Genomic DNA, 20,301 nt, shown 5'->3' on the forward strand with positions numbered 1-20,301 from the left:
CTTCTTCGTCTCTTTTTTTGGACTTTGCTGTGAAATCTGTTTTGTCTGATATAAGTATTGCTACCCCACCTTTTTTTTCATGTCCATTTGCTTGGAATACTTTTTTCCATCCCTTCACTTTCATTCTGTGTAGATCTTTTGCTCTTGTAGACAGCATATATGTGGGTCATTCTTTCTAATCCATTCAGCTACCCTATGTCTTTTGATTGGAGCGTTTAATCCATTTACATTTAAGGTTATTACCGATAAGTAATTATTCATTGTCATTTTCCCCCTTTGTATTCGTGTTCTTCTCTGTCTCTCTCTGTTTCTTCATCTTCTTAAAGCAGACCCTTTAGCATCTCTTTCAATGCTGGTTTGGTGGAGATGTATTCTTTTAGCCTTCTTTTGTCTTGGAAGCTCCTTATTTCACCCTTCATTTTGAATGAGAGCTTTGCTGGGTAGAATATTCTAGGTTGTAGGCCTTTGTTTTTCATTGCTTGGAATGTTTTTTGCCATTCCCTTCTGGCTTGTAGTGTTTCTGTTGAGAAATCTGATGATAGCCTTATTGGAGCTCCCTTGTATGTTATTCGTTGTTTCTCTCTTGCTGTTTTTAGCATTCTCTCTTTGTCTTTGAATGTTGGCATTTTAATTATGATGTGTCTTGAAGTGGGCCTGTTGGGGTTCATCTTCATTGGGACCCTCTGTGCTTCCTGGACTTGCATGATTCTTTCTCTCTTCATGTTAGGGAAGTTTTCTGTCATTAGTTTTTCAAAGAGGTTTTCTATCCCTTGCTCTTCTTCTTCTCCTTCTGGAATTCCTATGATATGGATATCATTACATTTCATGTTGTCCTGCAGCTGTCTTAGAACCTCTTCAGTCTTGCTCAGTCTTTTTTCATTTTGTTGCACTGTCTGGGAGTTTTTGTCTACGTTGTCCTCCAGCTCACTGATTTGATCTTCTGCTTCCTCTAGCCTGCTTTTAATTCCTTCTATTGTGTTCTTCAATTCAGAGATCATATTCTTCATTTCCTCCTGGCTCTTATTGATATCTCCTATGTCCTTTTTCATGCTGGTGTAATTTTCAGTAAGTTCCTTGTAGTATTTCTGAAGTTCCTTGTAGTTTCCGCTGAGCTCATTGAGCTTCTCCATAATCCATGTTTTGAATTCCATATCTAATAGTTTGTTCCCCTCTATTTCATTTAGCACTCTTTCTGGGGATTCTACCTTTTCTTTCAATGGGGGGTTGTTTCTCTGTCTCCCCATTTTTGTGACTCCTATTGTTTGTTGGTGCTTCTTAGAATGATCTCCAGTTCCTGGATCTGCCCCTGGTGGCATCAGATCATGTACCAGTCTTGGCGTAGGCAGCCTGTTGGAGACTTCCAGGGATCTACTGCCTTTGTCTGTCTTCTTTAGTTGTTAATCTATTCAATCTGTGATTAGCCCTTAGGCTTAAGGACAGTGGGTGTGGCAGCTTAATTCCTGTAGGCAGGGCTTTTGGTTCCTCTCAGGCTGATGCCACTTGAAGGGAAATGGTCTGCCTGCCGTACTGGGGATGAGTCAGCACTGGGACCAGGTCGGCTGCTCCCCCAGTTCTCCCCTCGAAGCCACCACGCCAGACTCTCCCCAGGTGTCTCCAGTCCTCTCTGCCTTCCCTCTGCTTGAGCCCAGGGTAAGTGGGGGCCAAAATATTTTTGTATGTGATCCACTTAAGAGCTCTTTTTCTCCCATTGTTTCTCTCCGGCTAGCAAGAAACCCTGTGGCTTTTCGCTTTTCACAGCTGGATACTATTTTATTTTCCACTTTGTTGCTGTAGGCTGGGAAGCCCAGCTGGGGCTTTAGACCCTGCCCTTCTCAGGGGGAGCCCCTGGCTGCTGAGCTGTTTCTCAATCCCTTCAGCTGCCACCCGTGGGAGCCCAGACAGCCCTTCCACATCTCCGCACTCTCTACTGGTCACGTTGTGATGTAGCAGCCTTTTCTGTCTCTCCATGGTTATAAGACTTCTCTCCAGCTAGTGTTCGGTTGGTTATTCCAGATGATTTCTCCAAAATTAAGTTGTAAATCCAGACTGGTCCTGGGAGGAGATTAGCATAGCTTCCACTTACTCCTCCGCCATCTTTGATCTCTGAAACTTTTTTTTAATCAAAAATTTTTATTGAACTTTGCCTAATAAAAAACTGTGTCCAGTAAAAGACTTGATTTTGTAATATTTAACTTAGTATTTTATTAAAAGATCTGTGATACTACCTTTAATATTAGCATATTGTTACAAAGACTGTAGGAACCTTACATTTATTCTACACTCTTAAACCTACATAACTTTAACAACATACGTATACAGTACCGCAAAATCCCGTGATACAGTGAAAAATCCGCAAGAAATAATTAAATATAATAATTTAAAAAATCCTGCGATACAGTGAGACCATGATAAGTGAACCATGATATAGAGAGGAACTACTGAATATTATTACACTGGGGAACACGATTTTCATTGAGTTTGATCTGACACTTGTTTTTGACTACCTTTTGGCATCTGAATCCAAAAATGACCCGAGTTTTTCTCTATCACGTCAACTTTTTAAGGAACAGGATACCCTCCCTTTGTCCTCCAAATCATACAAAATGCACATACAAAGGAAAATAAAGAAAGAATTACCTGAATATACTGTTTATTTAGAGTTATTTTATTCATATAAAGGCTATATATTGTTACCAGAAGTCAAATTGTGTACAGGTAGTAAAGTTCTGCTACCAAACATACATATAGAGTTTTTCTCTATCACGTCAACTTTTTAAGGAACAGGATACCCTCCCTTTGTCCTCCAAATCATACAAAATGCACATACAAAGGAAAATAAAGAAAGAATTACCTGAATATACTGTTTATTTAGAGTTATTTTATTCATATAAAGGCTATATATTGTTACCAGAAGTCAAATTGTGTACAGGTAGTAAAGTTCTGCTACCAAACATACATATTAAGGTATTTTATCTTTTCAAATGACAGGCTAGGAAATGCCAAAATGAGATACTTGAAACAGTCTCCTTCAGTTGGCAAAACTTTATCAAATTGCTTCATGAGACCCAGTTTTATGTGCAGAGGTGGAAATATAATGTTCTTTCTGTCAACAAGTGGCTCATGTAGAATGTTTGGATCACCAGGTTTGAAGTCAGATCTTGGGGGCCAATTCCACTCCACCCACTGCTTCTCTCGAGCTCTGCTGTTCCACATACACAGAAAACAGGGATACTTGGTGTATCCGCATTGCTGACCAAGAAGGAAACAGACCATTTTAAGGTCAACGCAGATGATCCGATTGTGCATGTGATATTACAACAGATCAATGACTCTCTTTATGTCTTCATATTCATGAAAACAAACTGAATGGCCAATTGGAACTGCACCAAATAAATTACCATTGTGGAGGAGGACACACTTCAAGCTCCACTTTGAGCTATCAATGAACAGTCCCCATTCAGTGGCATTCTAGATTGGAATTCCCAATTCCTCCATTAAACCATGTATGTTATGGCAATATACAAAGCCACTGTCACTCCAAAATACTACAGAAATGCACTTTCTCTTGATCGAAAGTAGGATGCCTTCGCTCCTTTTTCAAGCAAGTTTTTCTCATGCAGTCTTGATGCTAGGAGTTCTGAAGCCTTTTTGGATAGGTCCAAGTCTCTTGCCAAATCAGTCAACTCATGCTTATCAAATGCCTTACAAACTGAGTCATCTTCAATTTCAAAATCTTCATCGTTGCTGTCACTTAGTTCTTCACCATACTCCTGTTTTTCAAAAGAGGGTAGATTAATGAAAACTGGCACTGGGATTTCAGCTGAATGAAACACTGGGCGTATAGCTGATGGTAGACTAGGATACTGTATTTTACATTTATTTTTCTTGTTCTATCCTGATGTTTTCACTATACAAAAGTAACAGTCAAATGGCAATTTATCACGTGTTCCCTTCATCCACATCCATAAATTCTCGACACACTGCTTGCACACCTTGTGAGGGGCCCAAGACTTATCTTGATCACCAAGTTTTACTTTAAATATGCAAAATAGGCTTGCCTTACAAATGCGCTGATGTTTGTCCTTTGGGAATGGTGAAATTGCCACAGATATAATAAAACGAAGCAGGGTTGTTTAGGCACTTGTGATGAGAAATAGCAGAGGCAGATATGATCTGAAGGAAAGGAAATAAGTACGTATGTAAATAAAAAAATAAGTTCTGATAACTTCTCATATACAGACAAGAACTTGGACTACACTTCGGAATACGATTCATAATATAGAGGGGCACACAACCTCTCACCACACCGTCTCCTGTGTAACTGAATAGCCTAGACAAGTATGAACCTGTTGCTGGTCTCCAAGGTCATCCCCCACCCCTCCCTACTCGAAGGAGGTTGACTCTCAGCCAATAGAAGAGCACTAGTGCTTCCCTTGATCCAGGCTTTCCCCAGCCTAGAGTGGTTGTATTAAGATAAGCTGTCAAACACAGAGACAAACACACACAGGGGACTTCCAGCCAAGATGGAGGCCTAGACTGACATGCTTCATCTCCCTCTACAACTAAGAAGGTATACAACTACTGCAAAACAAGAAATAACCAGAAGTTCCAGAAAATAAATGGAAGTCCAGTGTATGAAGTTATAAAAAAGTGGTGATCATTCTGATGGGTAGGAGGGGTGAAGCTGGGGTGTAGACATCACGCTGTGCTGGCAGGGGCAACAGCAGTAATAGCGGTGGGATAGTGGTAAGCACTGACACCCATATTTAAGGGGCAGTGAGAAGCTCCTGGGGAACACCCCCGGCTACAGACCCAACCTGTCAGCTTGTGATTCCAACACCAGGGAAGGCATACCCCCATTGCCTTGGACTGTGAGGCCCAGAGGAGTAGGGGACAGAGAAGGAGGCGGCTCCCAGTCTCCCAGTGGAGAGTGAATGGCAGGAAACCATCTTGTACCCCCACCACCACAGAAAACATCACAACTTGGTGAGAACGGTTGCCTGGGTGTGATGAGTGCATGGGGCTCTGCCCCCTATAGTGTAGGAGGTGTGACAGCCCTGCCCAGGAAGCAAAGATAAACACAAAACTGTCAGAATGGCACAGATCATGATGGAGATCCCGGTGACACAGATGACCAGACAGCAAATATGTAACTAAACGGCTCAGCAGATGGGAAATCTTTCTGAGGCTTAGTTCAGAGCTTTGGTTATAAGAATGCTTACAGACCTAACAGCAGATCTTAAACAAGACGGGGAAGGAATGAAGGCTAGTCCTGCTGAAATGAATGAAAACATATGAAACTAGTGGTGACGGAAAGAAAACCAGGGATCAAATCAACAAATTGGAACATAGGAAAGGAACAAACAATCAACCAGTGCAGAAAGAGGAAATGAAAAGTGAGGAAAGTGAGGAGAGACTCAGAAACCTATGGGACAACTATACATGGGCTAACATCCAAATCATAGGGTTGCCAGAAGGTGAAGAAGAAGAACTAGAAATTGAAAAATTATGTGAAAAAATAATGAAACAGAACTTCCCTAACTTGGGGAAAGAAATAGACTACAGGTCCAGGAAGCACAGAGAGTTCCAAAACAACTGGACCCAGGGAGAACCACACCAAGATACATTATAATCAAAATGTCAAAAATTAAGGATAAAAAAAGAATCTTAAAAGCAGCAAGAGAGAAGAAGAGAATTACATACAAAGGGGTCCCAATAAGACTATCAGCTGATTTCTCAAAAGAAACTCTGCAGTCAAGAAGGGACTGGCAAGAAATATTCAAAGTAATGAAAAGCAAAAACCTACAACCACGATTACTCTATCCAGCGAAGCTGTCATTCAGAATAGAAGGGCAGAGAAAATGCTTCCAGAACAAAGTAAAACTGAAGGAGTTCATCAGATCCAAACCACTGTTATATGAGATGTTAAACAGACTTGTTTAGGAGAAGAAGGATCAAAACTATGAACATTAAAATGAAAACTATCACAACAACCAACAACAGAAGCTAGGGAATTGAGACAAAGGCAAACTAATTAGGCCATGAGAGTGGGAAAAGAATTATAGGTATGGAGAACATTCTGGGGGGAAGTCAGCAGGGAGGGGAAAGGGGGGAAAGAGAGGGAGATAGTACAAGAATTAAGAAGCATAGTAGGAGGGAGTGCAGTAGGCAGGAAGATGTTGTGAAGAACTATATGCACAACCAATGGACGTAGACTAAGGGGGGGGCGGACAGGAAGGAGGGGTGTTACTGGGTTGAGTGGAACAAAGGGAAAAGAAATAGGGACAGGTGTAACAGCATAATCAATAAAGCATATTAAAAAAAGAAAAGATAAGCTGTCGAGAAAAAAATTGACGTGCAGAAGAAACTAAGTGCAGTTTTGAAAGCAGCATGCCTATTTAAGTCTAAAACAGCTAAAAAACTGAACTGAACAGGAATTATGTTAAAAATTGTTCTCCTGTGTTATGAACAAATAAATCTTTTCCTTCCTTTCTTTCTTTGCCTTCCTTCCTTCCTTCCTTCCTTTCTTTCTTTTCTTTTTCTTTCTTTCTTTCTGTCTTTGTTTCTTTCTTTCTCTTTCATTTTTTAAAAGAAAGATTATACTAGTCCTTTTATTCCCCCTCTAAATATTTTTCCTTTCAAAAAATAAAATTTTATTTTCCTTCTAGTCTGTCCATTACTCTGTTACAAAAAGTTTAAAATTTGAAAGTTTGGATCATAGAATTTCGAAGCTGCTGAAAAAGAGTTAGAGCAGAATGCTCTAAATCTCTAAAAATACCATATTGCCAAACTAGATTTTTAAATGAGCATTACTTTAATAACTTTAATAATTTTTTTATATACTATATTCTGAAGTTTATAAACTGTCTATGGAAAGTACATTGCTTCCTCTTTAGGGTGATGTGAAGCAACTAAATATCATTCAGGAGAGGACAGGGAGTGAAGCGTATTTGTGTCATTGAAGTTTAAGGAGGAAGGTTAGATGCATAGTTATCAGCAAAGGTAGGATTTAATTAGGTTACTATAGATTCTTCCCATTTTAAAAAATGTACTGGTAGACTTAGTGACTATATTTTGGCAACTCTTATATTTCACTTTTCCATTAATTCATATACCTGTAAAAATCATATGTAATGAAAACAAAAAAGTATTGCTGAAGTCCAAAAGATTAGAGAAAACAATTATAAATGCGGTTTTAAATTTCATGTTGATAACAAAATGTCCTTGTTCTGTCATAATTGTGACCTGGCAATATGTTGGAGTCGTGAGGGGAGAGGGAAGCCTGCAAAGCCCAATATTTTCCAATGTAAAATGAAAGTCCTAACTGGAAACCAAAAGTTTGTTCAAACAATAGTGTGTTGATGGTAAGCTGTTTGGAACATAGTAGAGAGATCTCTTATAAGCTGCCTATAGCAACAACTAGAGAAAATGAGGGATAAGGGACTGGAAGGAAGAGACAAGTATCTGCGTGTGTCGCAAAATCTCGAGGCCAAAGCAGGTTCAGTTGGGATCTGGGCAGATGGAAAAATAAAGGCATGTGAGCTGTGGAAAATGTCTGATATGCCTTTTATTCGGAGTGATCCACGCTGCGCTGCTCTCCTGCACTGCGCACTCTCTCCCTCTCTGTGTGCGCTCTCTCTCCCTTTATTCAGAGTACTGGGACATTCAGTATTCATGTTTGCTCGCTTCCTCCAATGGGGAACCTCCCCCCGCTTCCTATATACTGTGCATAGGCAAAGCCGGCCGCTTGCCAAAGTATGACATCAATGGTTATATAACTGTAAGTGCTCTTTGCATGTGAGTCTAATTATTATCTCTAAGCTGCTCATGCCTGGACATCCCGGTGAGGGAGCCTGACTGACTCCACACTGCGATACTGTCTTTACTCTTAGAATATTGTCACAACTATATGGAAAGCGAAGGGCAGGATGTTAAAGGCTCCTCCTACCTTAATTTCTCAAGAAAGTCCACTAAGAAAGGGTCTTCTGAGAAACTTTGAGGAGAGAGGGTGTCTGGGGCAGCCACTTCAGGGAATGGCAGAAGAGGTGGGTGGCAAAAGAAGAGTGGACATGACTGAGCCCAGTGCCCGCCTTCAGAGGATGAGTCCTGCCTTAGTGAGAGCTCTTGGGTTTGTAAGAAACAGGCTTACTTAAGCCACTCCTGAGGGGAGCTTCTTTGTTCATTTCCTCCTGAGGATTGGGAGCAGAAAGGTCAGCAAACAGCTTTGCAGTTCTGAGTGTTCTTTGTGGTTCCTGCCTCTCTGTGGGTCTGACTTTCTCTTCTCATTAACAGCTTTGTTCTGAATCCTTTCTTCCTCATAACTCCTGCTTAACTGTCATTATTTTCTGTATACTTTCTGCTTCACAATTTGTAAATACACACAATCTTTTTCCACCTTGTGCATCCTTTTAGTTTTATCCTTTTGTTCCTGTTGATGGTCTTTTTCTCAGTGTTTTCTAGTTCAGATTTCCAGGGGAGGGAATCTGATCAGACCACCTTGTTTTTTCAAGCTTTAAACAGACTGAGTCAGCTGGGCTCATTTATCATCATCATGGCAATCACAGTGGGACTAGTGTATGAGACATGGCTGTTTTAGAAAACAGGGCCTGTGAATTCAAATAGTTTCCATAGGAGGGGATGTGCCCAGCAAGTACTGCTCATGTCACCTCTGGCTCTGTGGGTGACTGTGATGTCTGAGCAGTGGAAAGGTGAAGGGAAGTACAGAAGGATGCTGATGTGGACCTAACACACATGGGGGGAAGGCAAGTGTCTGCTAGTAACAGACATACAGGGGCCTAGAGTGGTTGGAGAGGTTAGTACAATCTCCTGGTCCCTGTGCTGTGCAAGCCTGGGAACTGCCACTGAATAGGTACAGCTGAAGCCATTTGCCCAGCCCAGAGCTATGTTTGTTACAACAACCACAAAGTAAGTGGAGGCAACTTCTCAGAATTGGTTAAGGATTAGGGGAGTTTATTTACAATAGAAGGAAGCATTCAGAAGGTTCAGTGAAAGGGTTATGAAGAAAGTAGAAGTGGGAAGGGTTTTGGTAAAATATATAATAATGATTTAAAAATGAAAATTGTAGTGGTAGCTAACCTTACTATGAATTCTTACTCTGTCCTAAATTCTTTACATTCATTCTCATTTATTCTTCAGTAACTCAACAAGACAAGATACTCTTATCATCCCTTTCTGAAGATCAGGAAACTTAAGATTTTGAGCTGTTAAATCACTTGCCCAGTCTCACGCCCCTACTGAGGGACAGATCTGATTTTAGGATCCAAGCATCCTGACTCCAGAGTCCAGGTTATGATCACTCTGTCATACTAGTTCATGATAAAGGGTAAATATTATGATGACAGAAGTACACAGTAGGAGCCAGAGGAACATGCTTTTAGTGTCTAGGTTGACTAGGACAAAAGGCAGATTCACATTAACCATCCTGCAAGTCCCAGCAGATAAAGCTGACATCTCAATGGCCTGCTAGGGTAGGTAGTCTGTGCCCTGAGTAGGACTTTACTAATTCTGCTTAGGGTGCCAAACAGAACTTGGCCGAGTCTTGCTGTCCCTAGTTGGTTGATGGTTCTGGGAGGCTCATTTGATGGGATTGGCAATGACATATTGGAGGTGTGGCTGGAAGCCGTCTGCCCTGGCAAGTTGTGACCAGGCCCTGAAAAGGACCTTCCCAGTGTTTTATCTACCATATCATCCCAAAGAAAGATTCATTTGGACTAACTGATACAGAGACATTGCAACCTATCAAAGAGAATTTTAGGTTTCCTCAAATTGGCCTATTAGTAATCGTAAGTTATATTCATAGTTATTTGTACAAAAATGATTTCAGGCCACTTATACCAGGATTTTATGTGGTACATCAGAAGAAGTTTTTATGCAAAGAAACCCCATATCATACTAGAGACTAAGTGAAGTGGTAGAGTCTGACCTATCTTGTTTTACAGGATTATATCACCTGGTATAGACCAGATTTACTGTATAAATCAACTTTTACTGAGTGAATCATCAAAAGATGTTAATGAACTTGAAAATTATCATGATAAATTCTCATCAGGAGGAAAAATCATAGCTAGAGTAAAGATAAGATGTAGAATTTCTTCAGTTAAGTAATTAGGAAAAATACTGTTTGTTCATTGATTCAATAAATGCATATCAATCAACAGATGTGTATTGATTCCCCTGTGGAGGGCCTGATATAGTGCTAAATGGAGTATCAACAAACAATCACACAAATTAATATAATTATAAGCTGTGGCACATGATTGGATGGGAAGTTAGAGGCTTCTATAGAAGTATGTAACTGGAGATGTGGTCTGGTATCTGGGGTCAGGAGCTTTCCCAGAGGAAGCTGAGCAAAGATTTAGAGGGGAGTAGGATTAACCAGGAAAAGAGGCAGCAGAAAGTGTTCCAGGCAAAGAGGGGATATGTCAGTGCTCTGAAGCTAGCAGCTGCTCTTCTGGGGACCATCCGTTCCTGACAGCACTTGCATGTCCCTGTCATGACCTTCTGTGGTAGGTGTATTGGAACTCTTCTGTCTGCTTCCCCATGAGACTGCAAGCTCTGGCAGGAATCTTTGGTGTCCCAGAATTGCCTTTCATTTCTTTTTTTTTTTTTCTCTTGGGATTTTTTTATTGAGAGCGCATTGAATCTGTAGATCAATTTAAAGAGAAATAATCTCTTCATTCTTCTGAGTCTCTAATTCTTTCTTTTTTTTTTAATGTTTTTTATTGATTATATTGTTACAACAGTTCCAATTTTCTCCCCCTTGCTCCCCTCCACCCAGCACCCCCCTCCCCCAGCAATCCCCCCCAAGTCCATACCCCTGGTTCATAAAAATTAACTATCCCCCCCCTCTCAAATATTAGGACCCTTTGTAATCTTGTAAAGGACAATGGGCGAAGGTCTCAAGCTCCTCTAGCTGCTTCAAGCTGGACATGGTCGTCGTCCTACCTACTCTTGGGTCCAGAAAACCCTAATAAGAGTGGGGGTGTGGAGGGGAGGGTGGCCTTCCCACATGGGGAAGGATCGTGCAGACTCCAGGTCAGTTGGCTGTCTCCGGTCAACGGCGTGCTTGGTTTAACAGGCTGGTGTCCTTGTTGTGTTCTGGGGGCAACAGATTTGTCGAAAAGGGTTAAAAGACATCATTCAATCCATAACTACTAGATGACAAAAGGCAGGGATTAATTTTTCAATGTTCCATATTAGGGAAAAAAAAAAAAAAAAAAAAAGCTTCTTTGTAAGAAGGTGTGCTAGGCACATCTTGCCTGTCCAAAACCCTTTTGCCCATTATACTTAGTTTGGGCTGAGGTAAATAGTTTAGGTTTTTCCCCCTCTCAGACCTCTGGGCCTTTTCTGTCCAAGCCATTAGGATAGAAAAGAGAAACCCATTTTAAAGTGAAGCCCACAGACCACCCCATTCTTCCCCAACCCAGCCATTTAGTTCAGCCAAACCGTTGAGTCTCAGGAGGCAGTGCTGCAGAGAGGATTAAGTGAGGCTTATGCGTACAGATAATCACTCAGGTAATGCGATCATTGGCTTATGTCCTTTGAAAACAAAAAACACGTGTTAATTTATGTAACATAACCCGTAAACAAGTCTCTAAATCTGGAGAAGAAACTTTTAAGATGGTTAGTTGCCCTGTTTTATACTCTACTACTGATCATTGTGGTTTTCCTTGAGTAATAATTTTTCTCCCTAAGGTTACCCTCCTTGTCTTTAAAGGGACTACATTAAGTCCATTTTTAATTTATCCTGTTCGTTTGCATAAACATAACAAGAGCAGCAAATGATCACTTATGATCTTTAGTTCTGCTTTGCTGGAACTTACCCAAGGAATATTTGGGGTGACCTTCAGTCTGTTCTTCAGGGCACAGAAGCTGTGCCACATATCTGGCATTCATCCTTGCCTGTACACACCTGTTTTTTCCAAGTCTTTCTGGTCTTTCCTTGTGCCTTAAGGTCCCTTCTAGCCATCTTTCAGGAAAACAACCTTCGTTCCTTCCCTGGAAAGATTGCTGTGGACCGCACAACCAACCATGGTACCAGGCCTTTTATCTCACGGGCTTTTATTACCTTTGAAAGTCATTCCCAGTTCCTCAGGGCTTTCTGGTAACAATCTGGGCCCAAGTATGTTTCCTTTAGGCTTGACATTCTAGTCAAAGACTTGGTCAAAAAAAAAAAAAAAAAAAAAGAACCTCTGTTGACAACTGGTCTTATTAGTTCTATGCAAAGGAACTTATGTCATTACTTACTTGTTTAGAATGCCAAACTCTGGAGGGATCAAATAGGGAGAAAAATATACAACGTGAAGGAAAATCTTTGTCCTAATATTCACTGAACTGGCATTTCCATTCTTCATATTTTCATTTTTCCCCCACTAAGAAATTTTGGTTTGTTTTTCCATTACAGTTGTCTCACTTTTTTAGCCCTCTTGTTTCCCTGCACCCTGTCCCTCCCCTCCCCCACATTTAGTCCCCACTCAGTTGCACCTGTCTGTGGGTCATTCATATATATATATTTTTTTTAACTTGACCCATCCCCTTACACCTTTCTTTTCCTCCCCCCCGCCCCCCTTGTTACTGTTAGTCTACTTCTTGTTTACATACCTCTGGTTCAATTTTGCTCATTTGTTTGTGTTGTTCATTAGTTTCCTGTAATAGGTGACAGCATAAGGTATTTTTCTTTTGTTGCCTGGCTTATTTCACTAAGCATAATTTTCTCTAGTTCCATCCATGTTGTTGCAAATGGTAGAAGTTCCTTCTTTCTTTCTGCTACATAGAATTCCATTGTGTAAATGTACCACAGTTTTTTGATCCACTCATCTACAGATAGGCATTTAGGTTGTTTCCAGCACTTGGCTATTGTAAATAGTGCTGCTATGAACATTGGAGTGCATAGGTTCTTTTGAATTGGTGTTTCGGGATTTTTTGGATATAATCCTAGCAATGGAATTGCTGGTTCAAAAGGCAGTTCCATTTTTAGTTTTTTAAGGAAATTCCAAACTGTTTTCCACAGTGGCTGCACCAATCTGCATTCCCACCAGCAATGCACCAGGGTTCCCGTTTCTCCGCATCCTCCCCAGCACAAGTTGTTTGTTGATTTGTTGATGATTGCCATTTTGACTGGTGTGAGGTGGTATCTCATTGTGGTTTTAATTTGCATCTCTCTGATGGCTAGTGATGTTGAGCATACTTTCATATGTCTATGGGCCCTCTGTTTGTCTTCTTTGGAGAAGTGTTTGTTCAGGTCCTTTGCCCATTTTTTAATTGGGTTGTCTGTCTTCTTGGTGTTGAGTCATATGAGTTCTTTATATATTTTGGAGATCAATCCTTTGTCTGAGATGTCATTGGCGAATATATTTTCCCATATGGTTGGTTTCCTTTGCATCTTGCTGATGTTTTCTTTAGCTGAGCAGAAACTTTTTAGTTTGATGTAGTCCCATTTGTTTATTCTTTCCTTTATTTCCCTTGCCTTAGGAGATATATCAGTGAAAATGTTGCTACATGGGATAGCTGAAATTTTCCTTCCTATTTTTTCCTCTAGGACTTTTATGGTGTCACGGCTTACATTTAAGTCTTTGATCCATTTTGAGTTTATTCTGGTGTATGGTGTGAGCTGGTGGTCTAGTTTCATTTTTTTGCATGTCCCTGTCCAGTTCTCCCAACACCATTTGTTGAAGAGGCTCTTTTCACTCCATTTGATGTTCTTTCCCCCTTTGTCAAATATTAGTTGACCATATGAACCTGGGTTTATTTCTGGGCTCTCTATTCTGTTCCATTGATCTATATGTCTGTTTTTATGCCAGTACCAGACTGTTTTGATTACCGTGGCCTTGTAGTATAGTTTGATATCGGGTATTGTGATTCCTCCTACTGTGTTCTGCCTCAAAATTGCTGTGGCTATTCGGGCTCTTTTTTGGTTCCATATAAATTTTTGAAGTATTTGTTCTAGGTCTGTGAAATATGTTGCTGGTGTTTTAATAGGGATTGCATTGAATCTATAAATTGCTTTGGGTAGTATGGACATTTTAATGATGTTGATTCTTTCCATCCATGAGCATGGTATACGCTTCCATTTATTTGTATCTTCTTTAATTTCTTTCTTCAGTGTTATGTAGTTTTCTGTGTACAGGTCTTTTACCTCTTTGGTTAAGTTTCTTCCTAGGTATTTTATTTTTCTTGTTGCTATGGTAAATGGGATTTTTCTTTCAGTTTCTATCTCTGAGTTTTTATTGTTGGTGTATAAAAATGCCTTCGATTTCTTAATATTGACTTTGTATCCTGCTATTTTGCCGAATTCACTTATTAGATTGAGTAGTTTTTTTGTGGAGTCTAAAGGATTTTCTATGTACACTATCATGTCATCTGCAAATAATGACAGTTTTACTTCCTCTTTTCCAATTTGGATGCCTTTTATTTCTCTTTCTTGTCTGATTGCTGTGGCTAGAAGTTCCAAGACTATGTTGAATAGGAGTGGAGAGAGCGGACATCCTTGTCTTGTTCCTGATCTCAGGGGGAATGCTCTCAGTTTTTGCCCATTGAGTATGATGTTGGCTTCAGGTTTCTCATATATGGCCTTTATTATGTTGAGGTATGCTCCCTCTATTCCCATTTTGCTGAGAGTTTTTATCATAAATGGGTGTTGTACTTTATCAAATGCTTTTTCCGCATCTATTGATATGATCATGTGGTTTTTGTCTTTCATTTTGTTTATGTGGTGTATCACGTTTATTGATTTGCGAATATTAAACCATCCTTGCATCCCTGGGATGAATCCTACTCGATCGTGGTGTATGATCTTTCTAATGTGTTGCTGGATCCGGTTTGCCAATATTTTGTTGAGGATTTTAGCATCTATGTTCATCAGCGATATTGGTCTGTAGTTTTCTTTCTTTGTTGTGTCTTGACCTGGTTTTGGAATTAGGGTTATACTGGCTTCATAGAACGAGTTTGGGAGTCTTCCCTCTTCTTGTATCTTTTGGAATAGTCTGAGGAGGATAGGAGTTAGTTCTTTCCTAAATGTTTTGTAGAATTCACTTGTGAAGCCATCTGGTCCTGGGCTTTTGTGTGCTGGGAGTTTTTTGATTACTGCTTCAATTTCACTAGCTATTATTGGTCTATTCAGACTTTCTGCTTCTTCTTGATTCAGTTTGGGAAGACTATAGTTTTCCAGGAATCTGTCCATTTCCTCTAGGTTGTCAAATTTCTTGCCATACAGTTGTTCGTAATAATTTCTTATAATTCTTTGTATTTCTGTGGTATCAGTTGTGATTTCTCCTCTTTCATTTCTGATTTTATTTATTTGGGTTCTCTCTCTTTTTTTCTTGATGAGCCTGGTTAAAGGCTTGTCAATTTTGTTTATCTTTTCAAAGAACCAGCTCCTACTTTTGTTGATCTTTTGAATTGTTACTTTAGACTCTATGTCATTTAATTCTGCTCTGATCTTGATGATTTCCTTCCTTCTACTTGATCTGGGTTTTGCTTGTTGTTCTTCCTCTAGTTCTTGTAGCTGTAGGGTTAAATTTTTTATTAGAGATTCTTCTAGCTTTTTTAGGTAGGCTTGTATTGCTATGAACTTTCCTCTTAAGACTGCTTTCGCTGTATCCCATAGGTTTTGGGTTGTTGTGTGTTCATTATCATTGGTTTCCAGGAACTTTTTGATTTCTTCCTTGATGTCATTGTTAACCCATTCATTATTTAATAGCATGTTATTCATTCTCCATGAGTTGGAATGTTTTTGAGTTTTTTCCTTGAGGTTGATTTCCAATTTTAAGGCATTGTGATCTGAGAAGATGCTTGATATAATTTCAATTTTCTTGAATTTATTGAGGCTTGTTTTGTGTCCTACCATGTGGTCTATCTTTGAAAATGTTCCATGTGCACTTGAGAAATATGTATATTTTGCTTCTTTGGGGTGTAAACTTCTATATATATCGACTAAGTACATTTGATCTAAAGTGTTGTTCAGTGCCTCAATATCTTTGGTGTTTCTTTGCTTTGAAGATCTGTCCATTGTTGACAATGGGGTGTTAAAGTCCCCTACGATGAGTGTGTTGCTGCCTATATCTTTCTTGGAGTCTTTCAAAATTTTCCTTACATATTTGGGTGCTCCTAAGTTGGGTGCATATATATTTATAAGGGTTATATCTTCTTGATGGATTTTTCCCTTAAGTATTATGAAATGCCCTTCTTTGTCTCTTTTTATGGACTTTGCTGTGAAATCTGTTTTGTCTGATATAAGTATTGCTACCCCGGCTTTTTTTTCATGTCCATTTGCTTGGAATACATTTTTCCATCCCTTTACTTTCAGTCTGTGTAGATCTTTTGTTCTAAGGTGGGTCTCTTGTAGACAGCATATATGTGGGTCATTCTTTCTAATCCATTCAGCTACCCTATGTCTTTTCATTGGAGCGTTTAATCCATTTACGTTTAAAGTTATTACTGATAAGTACTTATTCATTGTCATTTTCCCCCTTTGTACTCGTGTTCTTCTCTGTTTCTCTCTGTTTCTTTATCTTCTTAGAGCAGACCCTTTAGCATCTCTTGCATTGCTGGTTTGGTGGAGATGTATTCTTTTAGTCTTCCTTTGTCTGAGAAACTCCTTATTTCGCCTTCCATTTTGAATGAGAGCCTTGCTGGGTAGAGTATTCTTGGTTGTAGGCCTTTGTTTTTCATTGCTTGGAATATTTTTTGCCATTCCCTTCTGGCTTGTAGTGTTTCTGCTGAGAAATCTGAGGATAGCCTTATTGGAGCTCCCTTGTATGTTATTAGTTGTTTCCCTCTTGCTGCTTTTAGGATTCTCTCTTTGTCTTTGGATGTTGCCATTTTAATTATGATGTGTCTTGAGGTGGGCCTGTTGGGGTTCATCTTCATTGGGACCCTCTGTGCCTCCTGGATTTGCGTGACTCTTTCTCTCCTCATGTGAGGGAAGTTTTCTGTCATTAGTTTTTCAAAGAGGTTTTCTATCCCTTGCTCTTCTTCTTCTCCTTCTGGAATTCCAATGATACGGATATTGTTACGTTTCATGTTGTCCTGCAGCTGTCTTAGAACCTCTTCAGTCTTGTTCAGTCTTTTTTCATTTTGTTGCATTGTCTGGGAGTTTTTGTGTACGTTGTCCTCCAGCTCGCTGATCCGATCTTCTGCTTCCTCTAGCCTGCTTTTAATTCCTTCTACTGTGTTCTTCAATTCAGAGATTGTATTCTTCATTTCCTCCTGGCTCTTATTGATAGCTTCCATGTCCTTTTTGATGCTGGTATAATTCTCAGTAAGTTCCTTATAGTTCTTCTGGAGTTCACTGTAGTTTTTCTGGAGTTCTTTGTAGTTTCCACTGAGCTCATTTAGCTTCTCCATAATCCATGTTTTAAATTCTGTATCTGATATTTTGCTCCCCTCTATTTCATTTAGCACTCTTTCTGGGGATTCTACCTTTCCTTTTGATGGGGGGTTGTTTCTCTGTCTCCCCATTTTTGTGATTCCTTTTGTTTGTTGGTGCTTCTTGGAATGATCAGTTCTTCCTAGATCTGCCTCTGGTAGCGTCAGATCATGTACCAGACTGGCCCTAGGCAGCCTGTTGGAGACTTTCAGGGATCTACTGCCTTTATCTCTCTTCTTTAGTTGTTACTATACTCAATCTGTGATCAGCGGTCAGGCTTAAGGACCGTGGGTGTGGCAACTTAATTCCTGTAGGCAGGGCTTTTATTTCCCCTTAGTATGACACCACTTGGAGGGGGATGGTCTGTCTGCTGTACTGGGGCTGAGTCAGCACTGGCTGGTCCTGGGAGGGGGTTAGTGTAGCTTCCACTTACTCCTCCGCCCTCCTGGATCTCCGTCTGTGTTGTCCTTGATGATATTTCTTTAATCTGTCTGGTTGTATTTCAGCTACTTTTTGGTGGATCTTTTTCTCTGGTTAGTTGATTGAGAGTCACTCTGCCCACCTTGTCTTGAGATCTTTTGTGAAGGTGCTGCTAAAACATAATTACACAACCCAGGCAAGAAACCCACACCCTCCAATGTCTCCCCCAAATACAATCCCACTATAGGCTGCAAATGAGCCCGTGTTAATATACTTGTGGAGATACTGGGACTCTTATTTCGTAGGAGAAACAGAAAGGAGTTGTTTTAAATGAAGGAAGGGTAATTTTTGAGCTGGAAGTTGATAGAGTATTAATATTAGCAATTGGGATCAAGGTTATGTAAGAAAGCAATTAACACTTACACTGTCTGTTTGAAAAGGAGGGGAGGGTTACAGTGTGGAGTGTGAAAGTTGAAGTGTATAGTATTAGGATTATATAATCGGTATATATTATATGATTAGCGTGGGAGGTAGGGTAGACACAACAGACATCCAGGTAGACAGACAGCCAGAAATTGAAAGAGAGGGCTGGGGAGGTTAGAAGGTAGGAAATAGATTGAGAGAGAATTTTTTAAGGATAAAAATACAGAGTAGAAAATAGCAAGACAGAAAGGGAGAGAGGAAAGAGAGAGAGAAAGTAGAGAAGAGAAGGGTAGGAGAGAGAACAAAAGAAGAAGGGGAGGTAGAAGAGAGGGGACTGGATTAAAATTCTTTTTTAAATTATATGTTATAAAAAAGATTAGGAGATTAAAACATGATATAAAGTTGCAAGATAGAGATAAAAGGTGAATATAGAGAGAGAGGAATAGGAGATAGGAAAGCAAGAGGATTTGGGAGGAAAAGAGCTCAGAGGAGGGAAGGAAATCAGGAGGAAGAGGAGATATTAGGGAGGGGAGGATTGAAATTGAAGAGTTGGCAAAAGATAGGATGAAGGAGAGAAATACAAGAGGTAAGGAAAGAAGTGGGGGGATGGGGTAGAAAAAGAGAAGGGGTAAGAATGGGAGAGTAAAGGGAGAGGGGGATAGATTAGAATTATAATTTGAATATTAAGAGATTAGAATATAAAGTGTAATATGGAGAGAGAGAGATTATGTATAGGGAGAGAAGGAAAATAAGGACAAGAGATGAAAGAAAAATGAATGTATACTGAAGGGGGACAAAATAAAGAAAGAAATTTAATAAAGTTGAAGGTGCGTAGCGCAGAGAAAGGAGAGGGTGAGAAAGGGAGAGAACTTAAAATTATAAAATTAACTGAGAATAGAATGCAGGGGAGAATACTAAGGGGAGAGAAGGGAGGGAAGGGGAGGGGAGAAAAGGAGCGAGAATAAGAAGGGACTGACGGTAGGGGTAGTTAGAGAGAGAGTGAGGGATAAAAGAATGAGGATTTTAACTCAATTCAACTTTTACGCACAGTCTCTGGGTATTTTTGGTTTGTTTGTTTTTTGGTTTTTCCTTGCTTCCTTCCTGAGTCTGCTCCTATTCAAAATTCCATGAGTTTCAAATCTTTTCTGGTTGGTTGGCTGGCTGTGGGAGGGTTCTGCTTGATTCTGGGGTTGCTAGTCTTTTTTTCGTGGGCCTACCACCGCTCTGCTGTGAGCTGCCTTTAGTTGTCCCCTCCTGAGGCAGCCTCAGCCCTCCTCAGGCTTGTCCTGCTACTCCTTCCCTCTGTTGGTCCAGCCTGTGCCTGCCAGCAATCCCCGCCCTGCCTCCAGTCCTGTCTCTATTCCCAGGCTACAGCTTCTGCTCTCTTCCCTGTCTATATGCCTGCGCACCCTACCTCTCTCCTTGTCTCAAGATCGTCCTTTTGTTCTGCAGGACTCTGGCACAGTCGGTCAAAGTGCCGGGCCCAGTGGCCCTTTCCTGCCCAGGGCCTCTCCCCTAGTCTGGAGCTTTGCAGTGGCTTTCCTGCCTGTGCTCTTCTCCTTGCCCCAAAACTGTCTCTATTCCGAGCTACCGCTTCCGCTGGCTTCCCTGTCTATCGGCCTGCGCGCTCTATCTTTCTTCCTGCCACAGCACCGTTCCTTTGTTCTGTGGGACTCTAGTGTAGTCCGTCAGCGCAGCACTCTCCTTCCCCGGAGCTCTCTGCCGGTCTGGAGCTTCGCAGCAGCCCTTCCCTGCAGGCCCTTCTCCTTGCCCTAAAACCGTCTCCCCTCCAGAACCTCCGCCTCCGCTCTCTTCCCTACTTACACACCCTGCACGTCCTATTTCTCTCTTAGCCCCAAACCTGCCTTTTGTTCTGTGGGATTCTAGCGCGACTAAAGAGCAAACACTGATTTCAAGAACACAGTTCTCCCCCGGTCCGGAGTTCCGCCGCAGCTTTTCTGTGCGGCCTGTCTCCTAGCCCCAAAACTGCTCCTTTGTTCTGTAGGGCCCTAGCGCAAGTGCTGGGCGCGCCCGGGATGCCGAGCTTTCCGTCGGAGGTTGCAGCTGAGGAT

General features: G+C 40.7%; 1 protein-coding gene across 1 annotated transcript in view; it reads left to right on the forward strand.

The window, feature by feature from the left end:
* Window positions 1–20,301, forward strand: part of GK5 (glycerol kinase 5) — a 145,464-nt gene that overhangs the window by 117,083 nt on the left and 8,080 nt on the right. The window lies entirely within an intron of this gene.

Source organism: Furipterus horrens, unplaced genomic scaffold (assembly GCF_987537825.1).
Source record: "Furipterus horrens unplaced genomic scaffold, mFurHor1.1.pri manual_scaffold_1, whole genome shotgun sequence".
In the NCBI taxonomy this organism is placed as follows: Eukaryota; Metazoa; Chordata; class Mammalia; order Chiroptera; family Furipteridae; genus Furipterus; species Furipterus horrens.